The 26,723-nt window shown below is 35.5% G+C and overlaps 2 long non-coding RNA genes across 4 annotated transcripts; both read right to left on the bottom strand.

Annotated features, from left to right (window-relative positions):
- Positions 1-1,564: 1,564 nt before the first annotated feature.
- LOC145055713 (uncharacterized) lies at positions 1,565-9,187 on the bottom strand. 2 transcript variants are annotated; one of them, XR_013685315.1, is made up of 4 exons: positions 9,025-9,187; positions 8,473-8,591; positions 8,068-8,375; positions 1,565-5,233 (listed from the first exon to the last, which is right to left on the bottom strand). It is a non-coding gene; the product is annotated as an uncharacterized LOC145055713 (long non-coding RNA). The 2 variants fall into 2 exon arrangements; XR_013685314.1 differs by lacking the exon at positions 1,565-5,233 and having other exon boundaries at positions 8,026-8,375.
- A 1,304-nt stretch (positions 9,188-10,491) lies between these two features.
- LOC145052233 (uncharacterized) lies at positions 10,492-12,706 on the bottom strand. 2 transcript variants are annotated; one of them, XR_013684031.1, is made up of 4 exons: positions 12,167-12,706; positions 12,006-12,075; positions 10,781-10,984; positions 10,492-10,659 (listed from the first exon to the last, which is right to left on the bottom strand). It is a non-coding gene; the product is annotated as an uncharacterized LOC145052233 (long non-coding RNA). The 2 variants fall into 2 exon arrangements; XR_013684030.1 differs by lacking the exon at positions 12,167-12,706 and having other exon boundaries at positions 12,006-12,160.
- Between the last annotated feature and the right edge of the window lie 14,017 nt (positions 12,707-26,723).

The following is a 26,723-nucleotide window of genomic DNA, read 5'->3' as shown; positions in this document are numbered from 1 at the left end:
ACGAACTTCATCACTTGGCATATGGCATCCTGCGAACCCAGGCTTCTTCATACAAGCGTTTTTGGATGTTGGCCTTGGGGGATGTGGATTAGATAGAAAGAGCACAACTAGAGGATGCATATTTATCAATGACAAGCTTGTCAGTTGGCAATCCAAGAAGCAAACGTTTGTGTCTTTATCAACAGCTGAAGCTGAATACATAGCTGATGCCTCATGTACATCCCAAGTCATTTGGATTCAAAGTCAACTTCATGATTATGGCTTGAGCATGAAACGGCTCCCACTATATTGTGACTCTGAAAGTTGTATTCATATTTGTCACAACCCAGTGTAACACTCAAAGACGAAACACATAGCACTGCAGTATCCTTTCATTAAGGATCGCGTAAAAGATGGCAACAATGAAATTCACTTCGTAAGATCCTATGATCAGTTAGCTGACATATTCACAAAAGCCTTGCCTAAAACAACCATCAATAGAATTCTTCAAGGCCTAGGAATGATGGAAGTTGAGTCTATTCTGAAACCACTTCCGCATACATAATGATTACACTGCGAATCGGTGCGAATTTTCGTAGTAATTCGTAGTCCACTGTTCATTCGCATTCTACTTTATCATTGTGAATCGGTGCGAACGTTCGTAGTAGTTCGTAGTCCACTGTTCATTTGCAATCTACTTTATCACAGCGAATCGGTGCAAACGCTCGCATTAATTCACAGTCAGTTGTTCATTCGCGGTTCGGATTTTCCAATATCCTTTTGTACTTTTTGTATATTATTTCTTATCCTTATTTCACTTTTCAGTTTTTTCAGTTTTTAGTTCTTTTCAAAAAATTTCAAAATACAAAAATATTTTATTTGTGTTTTTTTTTTCACAAATCTCAAAAACATTAAAAATATCATAAAAAGATCTTGGAGGCATAGATTTGTATCATATCTTAATTTGGGTGATGGGGCAGGTATAAATCTTTATATCTATGCATTAGCTAAGTTTTCCTAGAAGCATGTTGCTGCATGTTGACCAAAGCCTCAAGTGACTCCATGTGAAGCCTTAATTATTCAATCATACCTATTGTTTCTTCCAAATCAGGCTATTAAATTCACATTAGTCACGAGCTACCTTACTCTTCTCATTTTGAGTTAAGAGTTGTCTACTTGGTCACTTTCGCATAACAGAGGTACTTTCATTTCCCTACACCATCTTACAATATTCTCTATCATATTCGCTGTCACAAAAGTAATCCTTAAGACTCTCAACTATACCACTAAGGTTTATGTTTACACAACTTTTGTGTTAGTGAATCTTAGCTACAAGTATGAAGCTTATCTTTTTACCGATCGTCGAATGCTTGAAGTATTCTCCATTGGTTGTCGCTCTGACGAAGATGGAGGCTGTTCCAATCTGTCTACTATCTAAGGCATACTCCTCTGCCAGTTTTGTTAAGGAAGAGAACAAGATAACTTTTGAAATCTTTGATCTGGAAGTAAAACATGCGAAAGTGAAACAATAGTAAACAATTGACACAAGATTGTAAACTTTACTCATAAATAATTCTCTATTAATTAATCATCAAATGTCAATTACATTTATCTATTACAAGTTTCTAAACATCTATCTAATCACTAAAACTAATATCATCCTTCAGACTAATGCTCATTGCATGTTGTAAGTGCTTAACCCTATTCAGACCCTTTGTGAAGGATCTGATGGGTTTTCCTCTGACGATACCCTCTTAACTATGAGGAGTCCCTCTTCTACCCGATGTCTGATGAAGTGATATGTTCTATCGATATGTATGGATCTACCATGATCCCTTGATTCCTTGGTTAAGGCAACCGCTCCGTCGTTATCACAGAAAATCTCCATAGGCTCCTTTATGGCTGGTACAACTCCATGGTCTCCAATGAAGTTCTTCAACCATATTGTCTCATTCGACGCTTCGCTCGCTGCTATGTACTATAATTCGCACGTTGAATCACCCATGATCTCCTGCTTGGAACTTTTCCAAGTAACTGCTCCTCCATTTAGGGTAAATATTTAGCCTGATTGAGAGCAGAAGTTATCTCTGTCAGTCTGAAAGTTGGCGTCACTATACCCTGTCATTCTCAAGTCATCACTCCCACCAAGTGTAAGGATTCAGTCCTTAGTCCTTCGCAGGTACTTAATGTCCTTTACTGCAGTCCAATGAGCTCTATCTGGGTTCCTTTGATAACGGCTAACCATGCTCAAAGCAAAAGCCACATCAGGGCGAGTACATGTCATAGCGTACATAATCGAGCCAACGACAGAGGCATATGACACTCAACTCAATTCCGCTATCTCGGCATCGGTACTTGGACTCTGAGTCTTACTCAGCTTGGTATTGCTTTAGATTGGTAGTTCCCCTTTCTTGGAATTCCCCATACTAAAATGTTTCAGCACCTTGTCCAAGTAAGTACTTTGACTAAGTCCTATTAGTCTCCTACTTTTGTTTCTCAATATCCTTATCCCCATAATATAAGCAGCTTCTCCTAGATCCTTCATAGTGAAACACTTCCCATGCCAGGACTTAACTTCCTGCAAGGTTGGGATGTCGTTTCCTATGAGTAGTATGTCATCAACATACAAAACTAGAAAGCTAACTATACACCCACTAGCCTTGACATACACACAGGACTCATCCTCGTTTCTTGAAAATCCAAACTCTTTCACTTTCTCATCGAAACAAAGATTCCATCTGCGAGACGCTTGTTTCAATCCATAAATAGATTTCTCAAGCTTGCACACTCTATTGGAGTATTTGGCATCCACAACACCTTCTGGTTGACACATGTAAACATCTTCAGCCAGCTTCCCGTTAAGGAAAGCAGTTTTGACATCCATCTGCCAAATTTCATAATCATGAAACGCAGTGATGGCCAGCATAACTCTAATAGACTTGATCTTGGCCACTAATGAGGAGGTCTCATCATAGTCAACCCCCGGGTTTGAGTAAAGCCCTTCGCAACCAATTGTGCCTTGAACATATGCACTTTCCCATCCATGTCGGTCTTCTTCTTGAATATCCACTTGCACCTTACTGTGTTGCGACCCGGTACATTGTCAACCAAGTTCCAAACTTGATTGTCATACATAGACTGAATCGCGATGTCCATAGCCTCTTTCCATTTTGCAGACTCTGGGCCTGCCATGGCTTCCATGTAGTTGTTAGGTTAATCCAAATTTATCAGTATATTATCGCTGATAAACGTATCACCTTCAGCTGTTATATGGAAACCATACAACACAGGTGGAACACTAACTCTATTGGAATGTCTTAGAGGTAAGGACTCGTCAACTGGTTCAACATGAATCTCTTCCTCAAGTTGAGTGCTAGTGTTAGAGGTTCCTTTATCGCTTGACTCTTGAAGCTCTTCAAGATCAATTTGCCTCCCACTGTCCTCTTGGCATATGAGTTCTCTTTCATGAAAAACCCCTCTCCTCACTACAAAGACCATGTTGTCACTCGGTCTGTAGAAAAAATATCTAAAATATTTTTGTGGGAAGCTGATGAAAATACACCGCTCATTGCAAGGTTCAAGCTTGTCATGAGTCTCTCGTCTTACAAAAGGCTCGCAACCCCACACCTTGATATGTGCTAACGGGGGAACCTTCCATGTCCATATCTCGTGATTTGTTTTGGAAATCTTTTTAGTTGGGACTAGATTAAGTATATGGATGGTAGTCTCTAAGTCATATCCCAAAAATGAGATAGGTAGCGAAGCTCGACTCATCGTTGAACGAACCATGTCTGACAAGGTTCAATTGTGCAACTCAGCCACACCATTGAGCTGCGGTGTCCTAGACGGCGTAAATTGTGAAACAATTCCACACCCCTTAAGATAGTCGTGGAACTAAATACTAAGATAATTTCCACCCCTATCGGATCTGAGCATCTTTATCTTCCTGACCACTTGATTCTTCACTTCTTGTTTAAACTCTTTGAACTTTTCAAAGGTTTCTGACTTGTACTTGATTAAGTAGATATACCCATATCTGCTATAATCGTCGATAAACGTAACATATAAGCAGTTAGCATCCTTTGTGGTGGATCTGAAAGGCCCACACATATCGGTGTGTATGAGATCCAACAATCCCTCACCTCTTTCACAAGTACCAGTGAAAGGTGATTTAGTCATCTTTCCAAGCAAACAAGATTCGAACATGTCATCTGACTTTAGGTCAAACGACTCCAACACTCCATCCTTTTGGATTTGGGCTATGCGCTTCTTATTGACATGTACAAGACGACAATGTCATAAACATGCCTTGTCTAAACCAATAGACGAATCTATATGCAACACATAAACATGCCTTGTCTAAACCAATGCCTAATGTCCTGCAAGTATTTTGGGCAGCTTCGTTTCCAATGCCCTTTGTCGTGACAGTAAAAGCACTCTGCTTCTTTTGGATCAGATGAAGGAGCAGCAGAACCACCCTTTCCCTTGGATCCATTTGAAGAAGATCCATCATGAGACTTTCCCTTGCGATTCTTAGAGGGAGCTTTCCTCTTCTTCCCATTTCCTTGTCCAATAGCCAAGATTAGGGAAGCAGCAGTAGGAGTGGATGCGACAAATTTCCTTTCAACCCACTTTCAGCAGTTCTCAACAGACCTTGAAGTTTGCTCAAGGTGACTTCCTCCTTTTTCATATGATAAGTCATATTGAACTAATCATAATAGGGAGGTAATGAGTGGAGAATGATATCAATCGCCAACTCTTCGTCAAAGTTGACATTCAACTTGAGCAGACAATCCACATACCTTTACATCCTTTGAAAGTGGCTCGTGATGGACTCTCCATCTTTCATCTTGGTCGTTATCAATGAGGCGACAATTTCTTACCTTTCTTGATGCACACTTTGATGGTACTTTTCCATCAAATCTTGGCACATCTCGTAAGGCCAGTAGTCCTTGTAGAACCGTTGCAACTTAGGAGTCATAGTGGCTACCATTATACACGACACCTTTGTCGCGTCCTTTTCGTGAGCCCTATACTCAACTATTTCTTCAGCAAAAGCTTTGTTTTCATCTATCTCTTTGAGCTTTTCATCGATGACGTATTCTTTCTCCTTGTATCGAAAGGCCATGCGAATGTTGCGGATCCAATCATTGAAATTAGACCCATCGAAGGTGACCCTCCCACAAATGTTCATAAGAGAAAAGGAGCTTGATGAGTTGGAGTTCGAGCCTGAACTGTTGTTTGAGCCAGACGTCTGAAAAAGAAAAGGAACAAATCTTAGATTAGATAAGCAATCCTTAATATAACACCCAAATAAAATATTAAGGCTAGGACCCAACACTATAATTCACAATTTGGAAGAGGGATGTCGTAATTCAATTGCAAATTATATGAAGGTAGGTAAATGATGATTTACCAATTCCACCACGGAAAACGAAATGAACAATTAGGTTTTAAATGAAATGAAATTCCTAGATTCTTTTGAGATTCATTGAACCTTTCAATGGCATGTTTAATCTCGATTATGCCCTTCAAGCTTGTGACTTGGATACCGAGGATCACAAACAAGGTGTGAATAACCATGCAAATTAGCTTGGCATTCTAGAGTCATTTACCACCTAATCAATATGTCAATTAACCACACACGCTTCATTGATCTATGATATTCTCGAGCTACCCTTTGCCACCCTTGTTAGTCCAAGTTAGTGATAGTTAGTCTCATAAGTTTTAATCATTTATAATTTTAAATCTATTCAATTGTGGACATGTGTTTCTTAAATCTGTGCAATTATGGGCATGTATGTGAAGGGATGAAACTCGATTTCAACTCCCTGTTGCTAAATTTAATTTATTTCTTTTTGTTAACTTAGAATATTCTTCATTTATGTTGGTATTTTAAAAGTAACCAATCATTTATGTAAAAAAACTCTCTTAGAGTAAATTTCTTCAAAATGGATTTGAAAGAGATTTTCATCACAAATAAATGTAACTATAAATCATAAATGAATAATACTATAATATAAAAGGTTATAGTAAATTATTGCATCTTATATATTGTTATGTTAAGAGATTTTGATGAATATGACTTTCCATTTCATCTACGTCCATGGGTTATAAAGTCATGCTAGCAACGTAATTCACAAGACCTAATCCCTACCAACCGACAACCCCTCTAGAAAAATATCATAAATACTCCAGAATATCGTGTTCCGGAGCACACCTCCGAAACAAAACATCGTGCTCCGGAACATGATATTCTAGATCAAGTTGTCATTTTTCCAAAAAGACAATTGTGGGTTATTTTTGTCAAAAAGGTCGATTATAAGGGTCATATTACTCAATTTTACTTTATTTATATTATTTGCATTTCCTATTATACCCTTATCACCATTTCAAAGTTACATATTTAACTAATCAGTTTTATAATTTATATAAATGACCCGGTTATTAATAGCCCTAGATCTAATTATTTAGAAGATTATGATTCGTTCTTGCGATTTCAACCTTTTAGGTATTCTCATTTGATCCTACTCCTATATACCCAAATCTCACAATTTATGTTCACAAATCTTGGATATATATCGCTGACGTTTCCATTTCTAGGGTTTATATATATATATATATATATATATATATATATATATATATATATATATATATATATATACACACACACACTAGCCGTTTACCCGCGCCAAGCGACGGGTGTGACAATGGTAGTTGAATGCTGAAAGATGAATTAAACCTTAGAAATGGAAACGTCAGCGATATATATCCAAGATTTGTGAACAGAAATTGCGAGATTTGGGGAAATACGGAGATAAGGAATGAACCGGGTCAAAATAGCCTAAGAATAGGGGATAAGAGATTTGACATTTTCAACTGTTGACCATATGTATTCTACTCTTTTTGTAATGCATAAATTGATTGTACAAATGCATTGTATGTTTGTACGACTTAAAATTCAACATTTGACCAAAAATGTTTTATAAGGTAATATATATATATATATATATATATATATATATATATATATATATATATATATATATATATATATATATATATAGGGTTAGGTTCATTTGAGACCTCCTATATTTTGTGAGACCGTGAGACACATTTTTTTATTTTTTTTATTTTTTTTTTATTTTTTTTAGTTAATTCAAGTTTCAAAAATAATATTTAAAAAAAGAATTTTTTGATTTTTCCATTTATTTTGCATTTTAAAATTATATTTAGAATATATACAGTGTAATATTCTATTTAGAATATTTCACGTATTTTTCAAAAAAAATGGAATTTTTTTTTATTTTTTATTTTTTTTAGTTAATTCAAGTTCCGAAAATAATATTTAAAAAAAGATTTTTTAGATTTTTCCATTTATTCTGCATTTTAAAATTATTTTTTAGAATATGTCAGTATAATATTCTATTTAGAATATTTCACGTATTTTTCAAAAAAAAAACGGAATTTTTTTATATTTTTTTTATATTTTTTTAGTTAATTCAAGTTCCAAAAATAATATTTAAAAAAGGAATTTTTGGATTTTTCCATTTATTTTGCATTTTAAAATTATTTTTAGATTTGGTCTCACGGTCTCACAAAATTAGAATGGTCTCAAATGAACCTGAACCTCTATATATATATATATATATATATATATAAAGAGAGAGAGAGAAAAAAAAAAAAAAAAAAAAAAAAAAAAAAAAAAAAAACTGTAGGATTGGTCCCTGTGCTATTCAAAAAACTTTGGATGGGGTCCAAAAACGTTTTCATTTGTCTGGAAGGTTCAAAATCAAAACATTTTCTTAATTTGTCCAAAAAAAAAATGAAAAGATGATTATGCCCTTTTATTTTATTTTTTGTATTTTTTATAATTATTGTAATACTATTTTAATTAAAAATAAATAAATAAATAAAATAATTTGTCCCCTACCCAATCCTTTTGTGTGAAATCATGAAAATAATTGTTTTTCAGGTTTAACTAGAACTACATGTGTATCATTGTTTCTGGGTTTATATATGATTCAAAATGAAAGCCATATAGAAGGAAAGTGTTCTCATGTCAGTGATGGCTACGAATCTCACCTGCATCAGTAGATATCTAATGTTAAAATTAGCATTAGAACATATTTAAGAAGATATTTATCACATTCTTTTCATCCCCTTGTCTTTGAATCACCCGAGACCAAATGTGTGGGTTTGTATGTATTATCGAAGAACAAAGGTGTTGTGGTGCCCCTAATAACTTCAGAAAATCAAGAGAAAAGACTTCGCCCTTTTCTGAATTGTTCGCCCAGAAGGCCAAAACATATATAGCGCCCCTCTCCTCTTATGCATGTATCAAATATTATAAGAGCTGTACTCGCAAAGACGTTCAACTTTGATCTTAAAATCTGATTCACAATAGGTGTGGTGATGGTCGGTGTTAGTGTGTGCCCATAAACGAAATTGAAATTATGTGTGACCAGAAATGAAATCGGAAATAATTACCCTAAAACCTGTCCAGAAACACGATAAGTTTGTGGAACCCAAAAGAAAACCCTAAAGCACAAAGTCATCGTGTGTTTGTGTCAAGAACCTTCAAAGTCGATGGGATTGTTCATGTGCGACTGTAGAAAAAAAAATTCAACATGAATTCTCAAGATTTGACTAAAAATTCAACATGAATTCTCAAGATTTGACTGTATTGCATCTGAGAGAAATCGGTATTTGACCTTTGACATTCAAACTCTTAACTAGAAGGCTACGACTATCAGAGAACAAACCATATTTGTCTTAAATCTATCGTGTATCAAATCGTAAGGAAATTTGCAAAAATTGAATATTATATTAAACTATTGGTCAAAAACGATTCTCACTTTGAGAACAATTAGGTTCGATTTTTTTTTTCAAATTTAAATTCAGATACACGGGAAATTACTCAAATACTTAGCACAAAATCTGGAGCCAATTTACATCAAAGAAATTTGTGGGAGACTAATATTATCATTCCAAATTCAGCTAAAGAAAAACCCATATGATTATAAGCAGAAACCCAGTTACCTGAAAAACCCCAAAAGCTATGAAATCTATTCAACTCTTTCAAAACCAAATATGTTTATCTTATTGCTCTTGTGTCAGGTGGACTCACCGAATCAGTTCATCAAATCAGTGAGGGAACTAAAAATCAAAGAATGCATACGTTTGTCAAATATGTGTGAGAGAAAGAGACAGACCTTTGTATATTAGAAGGATGAAGACAACCGCATTACGGCTGAGAGAGAGAAGGCCCAATTCTTTATTTTTATTTTTATTTTTAAAACCTAACCCGTGTATTATAAATTTAAATAATACACGGATTGATAAATTTAAATAATACAGATATTATAAAAATATAGTTTTAATCATAAATAACCATAATTTAATTAATAACATTTTACTCAATTTTCGTTAACAGCATTTCACTTCTATTTATTGAAATTTTCTATTAATTTAAAAACATAAAATAGCATTGTAATTTCATTACTTGTGCATGTTAGCGTTCTAATTTCGCTTCATACTAAAAAAAAAAGACAAAACCATGTGATTTTTTTTAAAGATATTATTTATTGTTCATAATAAAAAAAATATTTTTATAATGTTCCGTATGAATTGTCAAACTATGCTTTGACCAAACGCTTGATATTAGGAATATTGACCTTCAATAGTTGAGGTATAAATTAATACTTTTATATGTTAGTTGCTTTTTTCAAATTAATAACATTTTTCGTACTTACTAAATATTAAGTTACTGTTTATTGTTTATTTGAAACTTGGCATTGTATTTTTAGTTATTAAAAAATAACAAAATTGAAACTATTAATCTTATAAACGACTTATCTTTTATAATTCCTCAAAGAATGTAATCATGTATACATAATACATGAAAACATTTTTTATTATTATTTGATTTTGTGGTGATTGGATGACAGTTGTAATTTTGATTTTGAGGGTCAAAATAATCAAATTTGGAGAAGCATATGTAAGAGGTTGTATGAAAAGCATGTACTAAGTGAGATAAATGTAAAGGTAAACCTATTGAAAGATAAATAGCATAAAAAATTGTCGTTCACTTTTACATTATGCTAGCTTTGAAGATCAAACTGAGAAAATACACAAACCAAATATGTAATGTGCATACCAAAAAAAACATGTTGTTTTCAGCCTAAATCTAAATCCTTAAGATGTGAAAGTCAATTGATAATCATAGTTTGACCAACTTCCATAATATTTATGACTTTCTCAAAATTCGAAAAAAAAAATCATTATTTTAAGCTAGAAGAAGGTGAGTTATTTTCATATGCAATCCGATATTGTTTGCCAACAAATAGCATCTTTTTTCTAAAATAAGTGGACACCATTTTTCTGTTCCATCTTATCTTATTCCAGAAACAATCTTTTTAACCTTAATCACTTCAATCTCATCATCACAGATTATTATAATAACTTCCATGTAAAATCTTATCCATTTCTAGAAGAATATGGTCATAGTTACACCTGCAAATATGTACTGCCATTAAAAACTCCAAAATATTACATGAAAATAGCAACTTACTTAGACTACATATAATAAAAAAAAAAAAAAAAACTAAATTAAGTATGTTGCTATTTCCTGTAATTTCTCCCACTTAGAAAGCAACTTACTTGTGTCTGTACAAACTGAAAATACCATGAGCATGAATTAGGTCATATGTCCTAGGGTATATGGAGAAGTCTTCACACCAATAAACAGATAAATAAATAAACCAACTTTTTGATAGGAGGATGGCGTTTTATTTACCTGTCATGATAGATGCCAGTCAAACCACTCATAAAGGACACCAAAAGTGTCTTTCTTGGCTACTGTTGGATCTACCAACATTTCATTCTAATTTCTTGGAATAATGTCCTTTGTTAGTTTGATTTACTAAAATAATGTCCTCAATATGGTTAACTTGTTGAAAAAAAATATTTTCTTTTCTCCATGAATCATCTTGTCCATGATCTGCACACATAATCCAAACACACAAATGAACATAAACACTATCAAGATGCCTCAAATTAAAATTAGATTCTCTGATCAACATACATTAAAAAAAATTAAATTTTGCTTTTTAATAAACATAATAAAATATTGACTACTAACACCTAACAACAACAATTAACAATAAACAAATAATTTTCAAAAAACCCCAATTTGCAATTAACATTCACCCAACCAAAAACCCAAGAAATTATCAAATAACAATTACTTATAAAAAAATGTAGAGTAAGGGTTATTATTCACTGTTGACCTCATCTGATGGGTTATTTAACTCATTCTTTTTCATTTTTTAGACAATCACCTCTGGTTCGTGTCATACTTTATGATACTTTTTTACCTACTCATAGGATGTAATAACAAATAAAAAATGGAAGAGGGGAGTTATAACAAACAAATTTTGAAAGTATGTTTTTATTTATTACATTTAGCCCAAAATTAAAAGGGTTAAATCCTAGAAATAGCAAAAAAAAAATACCTTGAGTGATTTAAATATCCTATGGAGTTCAGACACAAGTACTTCCATGAAGTTATTTGGATCAGACAGATTACTCATACAAAAAGCCAATAAACAAAAAAAAAAAACAATTAAATTAATACGACATGATTAAGCCATGAAAAAAACAAATTTCATTAGCTCTAATTCTTTTACAATGTACATTGACTTGGGTTTATCAGCAAAGCTACTGGGATAACTTCCTACAATTTGCATTATACCAACCTATAAGTTGCAAAAAAAACAAACAAAAAAACAACTGATCAGTCTCCAAAGTGCGGTGCAATTAGCTTATACAAAGCTTTGTACTTTGAAGACCATTATAAAATGTTCATCAACAGAGGATACCAATTTGGATAATAGCAAACCACAAAGAAATTATTTGATGTTAGACACAATACATATATACATATTTCATGAGTGGTAAAGAAAGAGGAATGTACATATATTTCTTTAGGCATGCACGTAAAAACAGAAAGTTGGAAATACCTTATAAGCCCTGGGTAGCCTCCCCTTCAATTGATTCATACTGGTGGGTATATGGCTTGGAAGGGTCGATCTCTCATTGGAAAAAACATATCAAACATGGAATCAAGATTTAAGAAGTTAAAAAAAATAATATTTAAGTTTTGAAGCCAAACAATTCGTACCAAAGATCTAGGGTTTCTAGATATAGGCACCAAGAATGCGATGGTGGTTGTTGTTGAGGGCATTGAGATTAAGACTGTGGTGTCTCTGGATGGCGTCGACCAGTGGTGAGTTCATGGTGGTGATGGTGAAAGATATTGGTGGTGGATGAGATTAGCGCTTTTCTTAGACATAGAGAGAAGGAGAGTTGTAGATGCTCGATCTATAAGTCATTAGAGGGATAGAAAATAAAGGGGCAGACGTGAAGTGCCATTGTCGAATCCTTAAACCGATTGTTGGGATGGGAAGGTGGTCGGAAAGTAGATTGTAATTGGTGTATGGAGGAAAACCATCGATGCGGCCAAAAACATGTAACCCTTGCATATAGATATAGGTATATGAGAATCAATATGAGAGATAAACCGATCAGCAGGATTTCAAAAATGGCGAAGGGGATTTTGAACTGAAAATATTGAATCCCAATATTCAGGGGATCGGTAAGGAAAGAGGGGAAAAAGTCGCATCATCATGCTACAATCACGGATATTCAAAATCAATTTCAAATTCTGAGGACGGATCTTGCTGAAAAAAATAAGCGGGAAAATAAGTGATAAGTTGCCTGCAGGAGTGACACGTGGAACAATGAGCTCTATAAGAGGGACATTGTAGCACCTGATTCCTGGTATGTATTCGTGATTATTAAATCTCTTTATTTTGCATATTTAGCCTGGGACTCGGCGAGTTGAGGGACCGACTCGCCGAGTAGAAGCGGGACTAGACGCGGGATTTACTCGGTCTACTCGGCGAGTAGGTCCGATGGACTCGGCGAGTAGACCCTGTTTGGACTTAAACCCTAACCCGGGTGTTTGCACCTTATTTAATCGATCTAACCCAGCCTCCACTTCCCTTAGCACTCCCAGAGACTTGTAGAACGAAACCCTAGCCTCCTTTGTGTCCTTGTGGGTGATTGTAAGCATTTGAAGGTGTTTTGGGGCTTGGGAGAAGAAGTAGAAGATTGAAGAGTGCAAGAAGAGAAGGAGATCCGTAATCTACTCTGTGAAAGGCCTCCATTCAGGTAGAAAAGACCCTAACTTGATCTTTAGCTCGTTAGTCCCCTTCTTGTCCCTAAGAAAAGAGGTTTTAAGCCCTAAAAACCTAAATCTCTATGTGTTTATGGCTAATGTTCTGTAAGAACTTTGGATGTGGACCTTTTGGACATCATAGTAGCATAAAGTCTCTGTGGTTGAGGTAATGGAAGTCCCCAATGAGCATAGGACCTCTTGTATAGCTTGGAAGTGCATGTTTGAGCTCATAGGGCCATGCATGCACGTAAAGTTTACAACTTTACGTGGTAAATGAACCCTAGGACCATGGATTTGTGGTCTGGAAGTGTTGCATGTCCTAGATCTGGCCTACTCAGGAAGTGGGTCGAAGGACTCGGCGAGTCCCAAGGTGGAACTCGACGAGTTCTATGAAGATGGTCGTCGACTCGGCGAGTTGGATGAACAAACCCGGCGAGTCCTATGAAGATTGCCTGGAACTCGCCGAGTAGTTCTTCAAACTCGGCGAGTAATATGAACATCCACAGAACACGAGGGGTTTAAGCGTCAAAGGCTCAACCCTTCGTACCTGTGCTCGGAATTAACCGTGTAACGTAGTCCCGAAACCCCCAAACCCTCGAATGGGGTGTTTTGGTGTGGATTGGAAGCAAGCAGAGGACCTGCTCGAGGAACTCGGCGAGTTGCTCGCAGGACTCGGCGAGTTGGTACTCGAGTCGGCCTCAAAGTCCCGGTTAGCGAGTCTGGGGTGACTCAGTGGGTGAAAGAGGGACCTGGTGAGTGGGACCGGATCAGCGAGAGATGGACTCGGCGAGTTGCTCTCTGGACTCGGCGAGTCCAGTCAACTGGAAGTTGACTTTGACCTGGTCTTTGACTTGGTGAGGGGTAAAGGGGTCATTTTACCCTAAGAACATCTAGCGTGTTTGACTGATCGTTTTGTGGGAATTACAGTCGAGGGACGTTAGCAGCAGCAGCAGTAGACAGCCAGTTCCCACACAGACCAGCAGCCTATTCAAGGTGAGTTACCTTCCTGTAGCAGTGGGTCTAAGGCCACAATGCCGACCCACCAGTAGGAGACGTATGATAGATGATTGTCTTTGTGATATCATCTAGGTTGCTACTACCTGATATGTTATATGCTAGCATGATATGTTGTATGTGATAGTAGTCGAGTTCGGTTGTTAGGACTGAAGGGTAGTCAGACACCCCACATACGTCTGACAGTATGTGATGATATGTTTGCATGTTGGCTTGTTATGTTATATGCGATAGGGGTAGTATGAGGGGATCAGTCCCTGTGTTCGGTTGTTAGGACTGACGGGTAGTCAGCACCCCAGAATGGCTTGACACGGGTAGGACGGCACCCCAGAACGGCCGTACCGGGTAGTCAGGCACCCCAGAATAGCCTGGCAGTATGCGTGTTAATTGTTTGTATGATATGTGGTACGATGGGGGAACTCACTAAGCTTTGTGCTTACAGTTTATGGTTTTGGTTTCAGGTACCTCTTCGTCGAAGGGGAAGGAGCCGGCGCGGTAGCGGCACATCATACACACACCCGGATTCCGCACTTACGAGATTCTCTGGGATTTATACTCTGATATTATGATGATTGTATGATTTGATTTCTAGACATGGCTTACGTTTTGTTATGGTTTGATCAATCAATGTTTTTAACAATTAATGTTTCTCTAAAGTAATGTTTTTAAAATGAAATTTTTGGACGTGAAATTTGGGTCGTTACAGACATGTGGCATTTAAGGGAGGTTTTTATTAAGCATGAAGATGGAGATTAGTAGATTATGAAAGAAAATATAAAAAGAATACAAAAAAGAAATAAAAAGGGCAAACAAGTATTTTCAAGTTCTCCAGGGACCAAAACCCAAGGAAAACCTTGATTTTGTACCACCCATGTAAGTTGAATATCAAAAGTTTTTTTAGTACCACAAAGACTAATTTTGCAGTTTTGTCTATATATATATATATATATATATATATATATATATATATATATATGTGTGTGTGTGTGTGTGTGTGTGTGTGTGTGTTCAAATGTGGATTGACATCTATTGTGTAGACGCGTGGACAATGCTATTCTGTGAGAATAACAAAGAAAACATGTTATTTGATAATATTAATACATTCAATCGTACATAATTATTGTCACTATCACACGTTCTCAATAATTAAATCGTCTATAAGGTTATTATAGACTTTTTATTATTATTCTCATTTTGTTAAACTGTTGTCAGAATGTTTATTGAATCGTTTTCTGTCAGAATGAAAATAAGATGTGTGAGAACAAAAATGAATAAGAATTAGTGAGATTGCATAAAAATTACGATATTTAAGTAAGGTTGAACATATTCGCATTACTAAACAACTGATTCTCTTAGTAATTCTCGTAGAATAACACTGTCTACACGTCCACACAATAATTGTCTATCCACATTATAACCTAGCCCTATATATATAATTTTAAATTTATAAGGATATAAAAGTAATATTTAAATTTTGTAAAAATATAAATGAAATTCTTGCTATTTATTTACTTCATATGAGGCTAGTAGATGCCATACCACACTTTTGCAGTATCATGTTATTGTTTTTTTCTCACTCTACAAAACTGGTGGGTGCCATACAACACTATGTCACACTTTTATTATTATTATTATTATTATTATTATTGGGGTAAGAGGTTGTATCGCGTAAAATTGTTGTGGTATTTGTTGATAGCTTGGGCTTGGGCTTGGGGTCATGGCGAAATCGAAAAAGGGTTCCATTTATGATCGGTAGACCGACGCGATTTGCTACGAGCAGTAAATTGAGGGTTATTTAGATTTATTTTTTGATTTGAAGGATTTCAAATATGAAAAAGGTTTGTGTGTGAAATTTTTTGTGGTAGATGGTGCACCGCATGGTCTGACCACCTTCCGAGTGGCAGAAGTACAACCTATTCCTCTTACGGCATACTCAAATCTGCATCGTGATAAACTTCATGAATTATTGGGCTTGCACCAAGTTCAACATCGACACAAAACGGAAGTAATAACAAACACAAAAGTGTCTAGTGTTTCATAAAGGACGGATTTTAAGTGTCTAATCAACCAGGTGATTCAAGGAAATCATCGTGATTTTACAATTAAAAAAATAATTTAAAACATGAATAAGTCAAAATTGGGGGAAGTTCAAAATTGCACGTGATCAAAACAGCAATATTGGGGCTGACTGATGGGGCACACTGCGGTTGAGAGATTTCCATCCATATGAGTCGGGCCTCATAACCTCTGGGGTTCAAATGTTATGTGGGTCTCTTTCTGGACTCTGTTAAGTCTTGAAGATACTCCTCATAGCTTTCTTAGATGTTCAATGGTTTACCCTATTCATTTGGAAAATGTCTACTACACTGAATGATGCTGCTTGAGAAGAAATAGAAAAAAGATTTCCAATATTGCTTGAAGGCTTAGCCAATCAGTATTGGAAAAGATATGAATGTAAGATTAGTAAGGCTTAGCCATGGTACACTAATTGCATTGTTGAAGAGAAAAAGGTAAGAATAAAAAAGTACAGGGAATATGGAACATATAAGTTCCTTTAAACTATTTGATAAACTTCATGATTGTGCTTCCTATCATTATGTCACTGTTCATCTAAACGAATATATATAGGGGTGGCAAATTGAGCAATCGTGTCGTGTTTTTGTCTGGTAACACATGACATGAAAATGTTGTATGTAACACGAACACGACACGAGACACGACACGATGTCGTGTTTTTTTAACTAACATGAAAACGAGCAATTAAAAAACGACACGACACAACGAAGATAACATAAAATTATAATTAGTTTATTTAATTAATATTTAATCATACACAACACGATAAACACGACACATAAATGCAAAATCGTGTCTATTTCGTGTCGGATTCTAAACACGACACGACATTATATTTTTTTACACTTAACATGAACATGAATTCAAATTCCAGTTTCGTTTGATGTGATGTATTTTTGTCATGTCGTGTCATGAATTACCACTATAAATATATATACCACCGATTAAAGTATTCTATCAGCCAGCTTGATGAAATTCAAAGAGAATTCCTCGGTAATATGAGCATGCTTGAAAAGAAAATACTTTCCGGTAACATTTGTTCACTGGTTCTTCTTAAAGTAATTATCATTAGTTGTTCACTGGTTATTTTTAAAGTATATATACTAGCAAAGAAAATAACTTCAAGTAGCATTCAAAACTTTATTTCTGTAGTCGGTGTCTAGCAGAATCTCACATATAAAAGCTTGTCCTTTTAAATATTCTGGATAACATGCTACTATTAAAGAATCATATAACGTGATGAAGCTTTTGTCACTTCATAAAGATATGTAAGGGCATGGGCAACCATATATTCTTCTGGCTAACCCAATTAAATACGTCTCTCATGTGCGCAAGCATTGAGACTTCCCTCTTTATGCATCTTCCTCGACCCGACTACTAAAACTTTAGAAAACTTGGAGGAAAAATTTAGACTTAACGATAGACATGTACTCTATTAATCATCTCATATTCATAAATTTAAGGTATTCTAAGAGAGTTAAAATAGGTAGCAAGCCTAGAGGAAATTGTAAAATATGTTCATATAGTAGTGAGATAATAAGACGAACTAAATGGAGTTACAGATCAACCAAATCTTAACCAAGCACGCCCCAAATTTGTTTAATTTCCTTGAATCACTTGCAAACAATATATACATCACATTCTAAGACGATGATGACTACTTGCACGTTGGAAAAAGAATAAGCTATAAGATGCCTGGTTGGTAACTCAAATCTCAAGACTTTTTGGGCAATAAATAATGTACATATGTGTTCCAAGTGAATGTTAGAAAAAAAGGGTACAAAACAGAATATTGGTAATTAAACATGGATATCTCACATATCATGTATATCATGTATGGTCTTCCTGTGTTGATATTGAAATACCCCGCGCTTGGACTATTTTAAAATAGCATTTTAACAAAGATACTTTTAAAAGAAACTAAGAGTTTAATCCGCAGAAAACAGTCCCAAAAATAAAATTTCAAAACAAAGTTAAGTTTGATTAATAAAACAAGTGAGTGTGTCTTTGTACGATATCAAAACCACATTTTAAGTTATAAACTTCAATATTAGTCGTCTATGTCCAAAAAAGTTGTGAATCCTATAACTTATACCATCATCACTAACCACCAAAAATTTTAGTAACAAGTTGATTTGGGAGCCTAGTGACTACAATCTTAGGGTTAGACATTATATCGATAGTGTATGAGTGAACATTCAACTCATATAGAAATGTACAACCCGCACCTTCCCAAAACAACAACAAAACATCAATAGATAACTTGGGATGAAATATAACAATACCCAAAGTACATTGTTATAAATGTCAAAACTTCACAAATAGATAAATGAATCAAATTAGTTATGCTTTGATTAAGCAATTCTCAACAATCAAAACCCACACCAAAATCACATAGATAGATATATACTTACATAAGTTCAAAACAACTCAAATAGATAATGCAATGCATGCAACTATCCTAACCCATGTCAATCTCAATAAGTCCAAACTCACGATAATAAATGGCAATGGACACTTGAGGGCACTCTCCTCAAGTTGCTAGAGAAGATGAGTCTCCCATCTACATGTTCTATCGGAAAAAACACACTCTGCTTTTCATTATCTAGTTAAGTGACTCTCCCACCATCGATCTAGGAACTAGATAGCCATATCCCTAGTCCCACACAAGGGGTAGAAAACTTCTACTTATGTAAGTGAGGATTATCTATAAATTTACTCAAAACAACTCAAAATGCATTGGATCCTAGATATGAACACTTAAGTCGCCCATCCTAGTATGTATACACAATTTGGATGCCAAAATATTTTCAATATAGATATTTATCTTTTGTTATGAAATCACTTTCAAAAACCTTTTTTCATGAATGCAAACAAGTATATGCACATATAAGCAAATAGAAATCAAGTATACGTTAGATGGTTTTCAAAACACAAGATTAAAAATAAGGGATGTATATTTGTGTTATCTCACAATAAAGATCAAAGGGTACATGGACTCAGAATACGATAAATTTACCCTACAACAATGTGATATTTTCAAAATATGTCCTTAATTAACTCAATAAATGACGTTCCCAAATCATAAATATAACCATTTAATAAAGAAAACACAATTTGAACATAAGGAAATCACAAGCCAAAATACTCATATAATGGGGACAAGTGTTCCAAAGTAAAAGTATTTGCCTTAATCCTAAGATTGCAATACCAAAGTTCTCCTTTACTTGAGTTGCACCACTTAATCTCTATGCCACCAATTCAATCACCTAGTATCATCATAAGGTTGTTACAAGACCATAACAATCTTTTAATGTTATTATGACAAACTAAGCCCAAATTACACTTCATAAGTCCTAGTATGGATCATAGAAGCCAAAGGGAATAGGAAGAATGAATCAAACCCAAGACCCAAGCTTGAATTAAAATGGTAGATGTAACAGAATGCATAAATTCCTTTGTTTCTCATTTAGACATATAACTTTCAAAGAACATTAAGATTGATTCCAATGACTCAAATAACTTCCAATAGAGGTTGAAACAAATTATATGAACATAGTAAGGATCCCCATTTGATCAAATACCTGAATTAAACACAAATTTATAAATATCATTCCATTAATTCAAATTGATGATAAAAAGGAGTAAGAATATAAGCATCATCAATTCATTATGTATGAAAGATGTAGTTCAAATAAGGATCTACTTATTTCAATTGAACCTAAATCATATAAGGAATAGAGGAGGTAAGGTTTTAGGATCTTAATCACTCAACTACAAAGAATTACAATTCAATTGACTCTATTGAAGTATGATGCCAAAAATGCACTACTTGACACACTTAATGCATAGATGTCATCATAATTCACCATTTAATGATAGGATAACATAAATTGACATGGAGATAAGATTTTAGCATGATTTTGAGTTTGGAATCTATTTAAAAGACCAATAAGGTTAAGAATCCCTAATTATAATCCATTTTAGTAAGGTTTTGCATTCAATTGCCAAAATCTCGCCATTGGACATAGATTTGTCAAATGGACCATGGATTTGAATGGAAACACACAATTTAACATAAACTTAAGCTCATAACATTTCTTGGAGTTATGAAACTAGATCTATGCCATTATGAGTTGGAGGATTCCCAAATCAACACATAGAGCTATACTTAATCAAAACACCAAGCATTCTTGCCATAAGTCAAAATTAACAAATAGATCACTGAACTGAAGTTACTTACATACTTAAGTATATAATCAAGTTCAAAGTTAGATTACAAATACTAGATTCAGATTTGACATTCTAGGGTTTGTAAAATTGATCAAAACAACACAAATTCTCCAAATCTCACAATTATTAGCTAGTTAGAGCTTGAACATGGACCCAAGAGTGAAATTACATCACTAATTTCATGAAAACATCATGGATTAAGTAAGAGATTGGAGTTAGAGATTCATAACAATGCCAAGAAATTAAAAGGAAAAGGAAGAAAATTGCCTCTAGATGCAAGATGATGGCAAGATTTGGAAAGGCTTCATATAGCAATTGTAAGCACTGGAGTTTCAATCACGGAGGTCGAAGGGAAACCAAAGTCGTTTGGAGACGAGAGTGACAAGAATGAGTGAGAAAAAGGTTGTTTAACGTTAATAAGATACAACTTTGTGATAACTTCACGATGCATCAACCTAAGGATCACAATTCGTTTTCCCAAATTTGGAAAATTTGATAGTTTTGGTCCCTCCTCCTCTTAAATCTTTTCAAAAATGGTTCCCAAATTACTTAAAATTCATATTATATCACAGATGGTCCTTCCCGATCTTAACATATACAAAATTGGTCCAAGTTGATTATTTGGTTAAACTCTTTGGTCGAACACAAGTTTCTCCAAGTTAACACTATTGGTCCTTTACTACGAACGTCTTACCTTATTGTCAAAATTTTCTCTTATTTTATTTTAAACTAGTAATGAGGTTTATTATCATTTTATTCCACATTATTTATTTCCAATTTGTTATTTAATTTTAATTTTATTATTTATTTGATTTAAATAAGGATTTTAACTTTACTTAAAAGCCCAAAGCTTCTAGCTCAGAAAATAGGGTGTTACAAATATTTCTCCCATATATTGTATGTAACATCCATAAAATTCGAGCCAATTTAAAACTTTTTAAAGCATTTAAAACCATTCAGTTATTACAATTTGTTTTCAATATAATCTAAACATCAGAGTTCCCAGAAATCATAAACCATAAATCGAGGAAGTGTACGGTCACGCCTTTGCCTTCCCGCGGTCATCCGCTGTACCTGAAACAAAATCGATAAATGTAAGCTCGAAGGCTTACTGAGTTACCCCCAAAATACCCATACACACAACAATACACAATACAATAACAAACATCATACTATGGGTCCAATCATCCATCGGGATGGAATACCCCAGGCCCTCAGTCATCGGTTGGAATGCCCATCTACTACGAGTCCAATCATCCTCAAGATGGAATACTCTCAGCCCACAACCATCGGGTTGGAATGCCCACACACAATACATATACAACAGATACTATGGATCCAATCATCCATTGGGATGGAATACCCTAGGCCCTCAACCATCAGGTTGGAATGCCAACATACTATGAGTCCAATCATCCTCGAGATGGAATACTCTCGTCCCACAATCATCGGTTGGAATGCCCACAACTAGTCAAACATGTGCACCTATATCAGATAATCATACAACTGTCTATAAAGACAACACACTAGGGCCCACTCATCCTCAGGATGGAATACCCTCAACTACCATAACAAGCATGTGCACACATAACAGGTAATCACCTAATAGTATACAGACAATTAGACCAACTATAGGTCTCTAAGAATAATCACGTCCAAAATACCAGGATACTGATCTAACTGATCATACTAGCATATAACCATCCTATCTACCAGGATACCGAGCTAACATATCACAATAGTAACCATTCCAAATAACAAATCAAATGGTCGGTCTTGGTGCCTTAGACCTTTGAGTACAGTGTGGATAACTTACCTCGCAATGTCGATCTGAACCGAAGAATCGAATTCCCGAATTGTTGTCTTACCGAAACTCCCGAACTATACAAATAATGAAAGGACAACTCAAATCGTCAAAAATGAACCATGCATTATAATGGGACGTTATGGGACAAAAGAGTGCAAATAATCTACCAAGGATAGATCTAGAAGAAATAGGCACAAAGCTAACAACTTTATACCTTCTGGAGCTCCCAAAGCAGATGATGAACGAAGATCTACAAGCCAATCTTCCCTCCTTGAATCCTTAATGCACAACCTTCTTCTTAAAGGCACAAAAACACACTTCCAAGCTCAAGAATGATCACTAGGAGGCTAGGGTTCTTTCAAGTCGGCTAAGGGAGGTGTGGAGGCTGAAAGAGATGAGAGGAAATGGTCCATAAGGTGCTTAAATACTCTACAACCCTAAAAGTTAGGGTTCCATCCTGACACTCGTACGCCCAGCGTACTAGGGCGTGCCCTAGTACGCCAAGTGTACCACATGTACGCCTAGCATACTACTTCAATTTCCAAAATTACCACTTTGCCACCAGGGCCTCCTTTTGCCACTTCCTTACAAACCAAGCGCCAAAAATGATATAGTTAATAATCTGAGGGATGAATTTAAAGCTACTTGATAATGGGATGTTACAACTCTCCCCCACTTAAATTCGGTTTCGTCGTCGAAATCATTCCTTACCATCCCCAACAACCCAACATCCTGAGGGTCACCTCCACAACCATGACATCCAAAGACTTTCGAAGGAAACTAACCCAATGGAAATATTTTCTTTCCAGAGAAGACGAATCCATAATCCCATGCGGCATACAACCCCACTCCACCTAAAACTAGCAATCTGGAAACTTGAGTTTGGTCGGACTCCCTGACAGACCACTTATACTAACCATCGCTAGTTCCTTCCCATTACTATTAACGGACCACTCAACCTTGGGAACCTAAAGTTCCTACCTGAAAATAGAACCATGGGTCATATTCTGCTATCGAAAGTTCTTTGCTTCCTTTAACTCCTAAACCATTATACATATAATCAACCATCTCAAAAACACTAACACTCACACCTGACCCAATCAGCCTTGGCTGGAATACCATGTATGCCTACGACGGGTCCAATCATCCTCGGAATGGAATACCCTCACATCACGCACATGTCTAGCCCAATCAACCCTCGGGTTAGAATACCAAACACGTCAGGTCCAATCTATCATAGGCTCCGATCATCCATCGGGATGGGATAACCTAGATTGGAATACCACTGAATACACCGGGTCTAAACCCATAACTTGAGATCCAAGGATCTATCCTTGCATCTCCTCCAAAATCCTCTGATTCAACACAACTGGGTACAACTCACCCGAACCCCAACAAGACATCCATTTCAAACGCGCCCCAACAAGAGGCCTAACCATCACAATCTCTATGCCTATAGCCTATGTATGGAATACCCTTACATGGTCCTCAACATAGGTCTGGATTGCCTCTGAGCCCACATCATGAGTCTGGTATGCCCTCGCCGACCCTCAGCTCATGACTAGAATGCTCCCTGATAACCTATCTATTGGATTAATGTCTAAGTCCATAACTATATTTGGTAAGACTTGACCCGACCCAGCATGGTCCATTTGGGTTGCATACCATCATGCACTTGGATAGACTATAATGAGAGAAATAAGACACTTATGGTTATTAATATATTATAAGTTCTAGTATATTAATAATAAGAATAATAAGATTATTTAATTAGTATTGATCAAGAATTAATCTAGGATTAATTAAGTGATCAAAAGAAGACTAATTAAATATATGGGTTGATTGTGTAAATCATCCATACTTGTATAGTGGGCTAATGCTCCATGGATAATCAAGTTGGGCTAAAACCCATAGGATGGTCTATGGATGCTCCATGGTGTATTTGAACCCATGGATCCAAGGAAATGGAAAGTCATGACAATTAGGGTTTGCCCTAATTGTAACACTATATAAAGATATTATTCTTGGCAAAATTGGCGACTAGTATGATTCTAGAGAGGGCTAGCCGATTTTGATGAGTGTAGAATTCTCTCAAGTCATTCCAAGTGTTTTGATGATTGTGATTCCATTTGAGGTGTCACACTTGGGGCACTAGGCACTCAAGCTTCATGAAGACTTTCTACATCAAAGAGGTATGTATTCTATCTTGCTATAGTTATTGTTTTGTATGCTAGATTAGGATAATACCTTGGAAGTTCTTATTTGCATGTATAATAGAGAAAACATAGATCCAAGGTATTTAGGGTTGCATGTACACTTAGGAGTGTTAGAATGCTCAAAACCTAACAGTGGTATCAGAGCCTAGGCTTACTTTCTCTTATACTTGTAATTAAAAGTTGGAAAAAGTCGAAAACTTGCTGTCTGACGAATGGACTCGGCGAGTCCATGGGGGGGACTCGGCGAGTTCATGTGTATCTTCAACCTACTCAGCGAGTAGGTTCATGCAACTCGGCGAGTAGGGTCGACAGAGTGCAGATTTTCGACTTTAGTTGCTGGAAATGGATTGGAAACATTACCCTAAACTGTTTTGGTACTTGAAAACTTGTTTTAGCTGGTGTAATGTTTTTGCTAATTCGTTTACAACAACTAGTTATCAAAATTACAAAGTTTAATGTGATTTTGATTCTTGAAAGTGTTCATATTCATGTTCTTGTTCATATGAAGTTTAGATGATCATAGGAATTATTTGTAACCTATATGGTAGTTTAATTCTTGATCATAATGTGTTTTAATGGAGTCCATAACTTGTCCTCAAGTTATGGAAAACCAAAAGTCTCTTGGATTAAAAAAAACCATTAAAAGAACACAAGAGTTAGAAAAATGAAAAGTCCTCATTTTATTACTCTATTAAACTCATAAGTTACAAGAAATGAAAAGTTTTGAATAGTTTCAAAACTTGCCCTCAAGTTTTGGAATTTGAAAAGTTTTCACTTATGAATACTTTAATTCCAAGTTAGCCCTTAGAATTTTAAAAGTTAAAATTCAACCCTTATACTTTATAATATTATAAGTTAATAATATATATATGTATAAGAGTAAAGTCAGTCTTACCGCTAGTACGCCTCATTCACGAAGCCGGTCTATAAGGTGGGTATAAGGTTGTTGCCTATAAAATGGCAACTTAATGGGTGTCCACTCTCACCCACCGCTTGCTTGACTGGTGGAGGGTCGTTAGTCGAACGGGTTTGACGGGACTAGAATTCTCCCTTCATTAAAAGTATTAATGATAATACTAAGTAACTAAACTCTTAATAATACCCAATCTTAGTTACTTAGGAAAAATGTGAATAAGGTGCTAATCCATGAAATTACACTTTGCACTTTGTTTAAGTCGTTAGTGGAGCGTGTGTGGTTAACCGGCACACTAACTTGGACTTAACAAGGTAGGTAAAGGGTGACTTAATATTTATCATAGTATCGATGGAGCGTGTGTGGTTAACCGGCACATCGATTGAGGGGTAATTTATTAAGGGTACCAAGTGATTTGCATGGTTACTTCACACCTCATTTTGTGATCCTCGGCATCCCAGTCACAAAACTTGGAGGGCACACTCGAGATTGAAACATGCCTTTGAAAAGTTCAATGAATCTCAAAGATCTAGGAGTTTCAAAACCAATTAAAACCTAATAATACATTTCGTTTATCTTGGTGGAAATTGGTGAATCGTCATTCACCTACCTTCAAATATTTTATAGCTTGGATTACGGCATACCTCTTCTAAGTTATAAAATAGTTTGTTGGGTCCTAGCCTTAATATTTCATATTGGGTGTCATATTAAGGACTTAAAATCAACTATCTTGAATATCTCCCAAAAGATGTCTGTAATAAACATCTATGATCTTCCCAAATCTCTTGAAACAAGGTTTCCTAATGAGGATGATGTCCCATGGATATCATACTTCTTTCTCCTCCTCCAATTATTCTCCCTAACCCACAAGTTCTTGAAAAGTTTAAGGTCACTCAAGCCCTATTGGCAAGGCAAGGTCTAGGTGTGATCACATCTTGGAGATGTAGTCACATATTGACAAGCCGGGAGAGTTGGGTGTCAAAGTCTTGAGAAAGTTGGTGGTTCAATCACTTTCTAAGTCACATAGTGAGTTCCTTTGGGACACCTATGTAACAGACTATGACAAGACCCTTAATGATCTTATCTATTTGTTAAGATCAACTTCCTTAAAACATGATGGACATTGACAATAGTGACACAGGAAATCCAGAAAAGCATTCTCTTCCCAATGGTAAGGGATCGGCCATAGTCAACTCGGTTGACCAAATGGTAAAGAGAAAAGCTAAGTCTGTGATAGTC

Source organism: Lactuca serriola, chromosome 5 (genome assembly GCF_051521515.1).
Source record: "Lactuca serriola cultivar US96UC23 chromosome 5, Lser_US96UC23_V15, whole genome shotgun sequence".
Taxonomy (NCBI): domain Eukaryota; kingdom Viridiplantae; phylum Streptophyta; class Magnoliopsida; order Asterales; family Asteraceae; genus Lactuca; species Lactuca serriola.
The sequence above is the reverse complement of the archived record's forward strand: the minus strand, read 5'-3'. Positions and strand labels throughout refer to the sequence as shown.